The sequence below is a fragment of the Symsagittifera roscoffensis genome, unplaced genomic scaffold, assembly GCF_963678635.1.
Source record: "Symsagittifera roscoffensis unplaced genomic scaffold, txSymRosc1.1 SCAFFOLD_770, whole genome shotgun sequence".
Classification (NCBI taxonomy): Eukaryota; Metazoa; Xenacoelomorpha; order Acoela; family Convolutidae; genus Symsagittifera; species Symsagittifera roscoffensis.
The window spans coordinates 12,501-16,260 of record NW_026971525.1 but is presented as its reverse complement, the minus strand read 5'-3'; positions in this window follow the sequence as shown (position 1 = coordinate 16,260).

Sequence of the window (3,760 nt, the reverse complement as noted above, 5' to 3'; positions counted from 1 at the left end):
TCATGCAGCTGACCATCAAGCATATCTAACTTCGCTAAAATTGAAAGTGAGCTGTGCGAGCACTCCTTCAAGCTCAAACAAGCGTTTTAGAGCCCTGAGACCCCCATTTTTCAGCTCAAAATAGGGGTCTTCCGCTTCGATCAGTCGCTCCTGCAGCTCAACCAAGGGTCGCGCAAGCTCATCTAAGGTGGTTCTAAGACCTATTTTTCACGAGGAAGCGAATGGGCTTATCCCGGAAGCTCTACGAGCAAGCTTTGTTAACTTTCAAGCCAACTGAAGCAACTTCGTCAGTTTTGGACCTCATTTTGAGCTTGTTTACGGCTCGGGTCATAACTTTTGAACCACTGGTCGCACAGCTCCCATCTTTTTCATGCAGCTGACCATCAAGCATATCTAACTTCGCTAAAATTGAAAGGGAGCTGTTCGAGCACTCCTTCAAGCTCAAACAAGCGTTTTAGAGCCCTGAGACCCCCATTTTTCAGCTCAAAATAGGGGTCTTCCGCTTCGATCAGTCGCTCCTGCAGCTCAACCAAGGGTCGCGCAAGCTCATCTAAGGTGGTTCTAAGACCTATTTTTCACGAGGAAGCGAATGGGCCTATCCCGGAAGCTCTACGAGCAAGCTTTGTTAACTTTCAAGCCAACTGAAGCAACTTCGTCAGTTTTGGACCTCATTTTGAGCTTGTTTACGGCTCGGGTCATAACTTTTGAACCACTGGTCGCACAGCTCCCATCTTTTTCATGCAGCTGACCATCAAGCATATCTAACTTCGCTAAAATTGAAAGTGAGCTGTGCGAGCACTCCTTCAAGCTCAAACAAGCGTTTTAGAGCCCTGAGACCCCCATTTTTCAGCTCAAAATAGGGGTCTTCCGCTTCGATCAGTCGCTCCTGCAGCTCAACCAAGGGTCGCGCAAGCTCATCTAAGGTGGTTCTAAGACCTATTTTTCACGAGGAAGCGAATGGGCCTATCCCGGAAGCTCTACGAGCAAGCTTTGTTAACTTTCAAGCCAACTGAAGCAACTTCGTCAGTTTTGGACCTCATTTTGAGCTTGTTTACGGCTCGGGTCATAACTTTTGAACCACTGGTCGCACAGCTCCCATCTTTTTCATGCAGCTGACCACCAAGCATATCTAACTTCGCTAAAATTGAAAGTGAGCTGTGCGAGCACTCCTTCAAGCTCAAACAAGCGTTTTAGAGCCCTGAGACCCCCATTTTTCAGCTCAAAATAGGGGTCTTCCGCTTCGATCAGTCGCTCCTGCAGCTCAACCAAGGGTCGCGCAAGCTCATCTAAGGTGGTTCTAAGACCTATTTTTCACGAGGAAGCGAATGGGCCTATCCCGGAAGCTCTACGAGCAAGCTTTGTTAACTTTCAAGCCAACTGAAGCAACTTCGTCAGTTTTGGACCTCATTTTGAGCTTGTTTACGGCTCGGGTCATAACTTTTGAACCACTGGTCGCACAGCTCCCATCTTTTTCATGCAGCTGACCATAAAGCATATCTAACTTCGCTAAAATTAAAAGTGAGCTGTGCGAGCACTCCTTCAAGCTCAAACAAGCGTTTTAGAGCCCTGAGACCCCCATTTTTCAGCTCAAAATAGGGGTCTTCCGCTTCGATCAGTCGCTCCTGCAGCTCAACCAAGGGTCGCGCAAGCTCATCTAAGGTGGTTCTAAGACCTATTTTTCACGAGGAAGCGAATGGGCTTATCCCGGAAGCTCTACGAGCAAGCTTTGTTAACTTTCAAGCCAACTGAAGCAACTTCGTCAGTTTTGGACCTCATTTTGAGCTTGTTTACGGCTCGGGTCATAACTTTTGAACCACTGGTCGCACAGCTCCCATCTTTTTCATGCAGCTGACCATCAAGCATATCTAACTTCGCTAAAATTGAAAGTGAGCTGTGCGAGCACGCTCAAACAAGCGTTTTAGAGCCCTGAGACCCCCATTTTTCAGCTCAAAATAGGGGTCTTCCGCTTCGATCAGTCGCTCCTGCAGCTCAACCAAGGGTCGCGCAAGCTCATCTAAGGTGGTTCTAAGACCTATTTTTCACGAGGAAGCGAATGGGCTTATCCCGGAAGCTCTACGAGCAAGCTTTGTTAACTTTCAAGCCAACTGAAGCAACTTCGTCAGTTTTGGACCTCATTTTGAGCTTGTTTACGGCTCGGGTCATAACTTTTGAACCACTGGTCGCACAGCTCCCATCTTTTTCATGCAGCTGACCATCAAGCATATCTAACTTCGCTAAAATTGAAAGTGAGCTGTGCGAGCACTCCTTCAAGCTCAAACAAGCGTTTTAGAGCCCTGAGACCCCCATTTTTCAGCTCAAAATAGGGGTCTTCCGCTTCGATCAGTCGCTCCTGCAGCTCAACCAAGGGTCGCGCAAGCTCATCTAAGGTGGTTCTAAGACCTATTTTTCACGAGGAAGCGAATGGGCTTATCCCGGAAGCTCTACGAGCAAGCTTTGTTAACTTTCAAGCCAACTGAAGCAACTTCGTCAGTTTTGGACCTCATTTTGAGCTTGTTTACGGCTCGGGTCATAACTTTTGAACCACTGGTCGCACAGCTCCCATCTTTTTCATGCAGCTGACCATCAAGCATATCTAACTTCGCTAAAATTGAAAGGGAGCTGTGCGAGCACTCCTTCAAGCTCAAACAAGCGTTTTAGAGCCCTGAGACCCCCATTTTTCAGCTCAAAATAGGGGTCTTCCGCTTCGATCAGTCGCTCCTGCAGCTCAACCAAGGGTCGCGCAAGCTCATCTAAGGTGGTTCTAAGACCTATTTTTCACGAGGAAGCGAATGGGCCTATCCCGGAAGCTCTACGAGCAAGCTTTGTTAACTTTCAAGCCAACTGAAGCAACTTCGTCAGTTTTGGACCTCATTTTGAGCTTGTTTACGGCTCGGGTCATAACTTTTGAACCACTGGTCGCACAGCTCCCATCTTTTTCATGCAGCTGACCATAAAGCATATCTAACTTCGCTAAAATTGAAAGTGAGCTGTGCGAGCACTCCTTCAAGCTCAAACAAGCGTTTTAGAGCCCTGAGACCCCCATTTTTCAGCTCAAAATAGGGGTCTTCCGCTTCGATCAGTCGCTCCTGCAGCTCAACCAAGGGTCGCGCAAGCTCATCTAAGGTGGTTCTAAGACCTATTTTTCACGAGGAAGCGAATGGGCCTATCCCGGAAGCTCTACGAGCAAGCTTTGTTAACTTTCAAGCCAACTGAAGCAACTTCGTCAGTTTTGGACCTCATTTTGAGCTTGTTTACGGCTCGGGTCATAACTTTTGAACCACTGGTCGCACAGCTCCCATCTTTTTCATGCAGCTGACCATCAAGCATATCTAACTTCGCTAAAATTGAAAGTGAGCTGTGCGAGCACTCCTTCAAGCTCAAACAAGCGTTTTAGAGCCCTGAGACCCCCATTTTTCAGCTCAAAATAGGGGTCTTCCGCTTCGATCAGTCGCTCCTGCAGCTCAACCAAGGGTCGCGCAAGCTCATCTAAGGTGGTTCTAAGACCTATTTTTCACGAGGAAGCGAATGGGCCTATCCCGGAAGCTCTACGAGCAAGCTTTGTTAACTTTCAAGCCAACTGAAGCAACTTCGTCAGTTTTGGACCTCATTTTGAGCTTGTTTACGGCTCGGGTCATAACTTTTGAACCACTGGTCGCACAGCTCCCATCTTTTTCATGCAGCTGACCATCAAGCATATCTAACTTCGCTAAAATTGAAAGGGAGCTGTGCGAGCACTCCTTCAAGCTCAAACAAGCGTTTT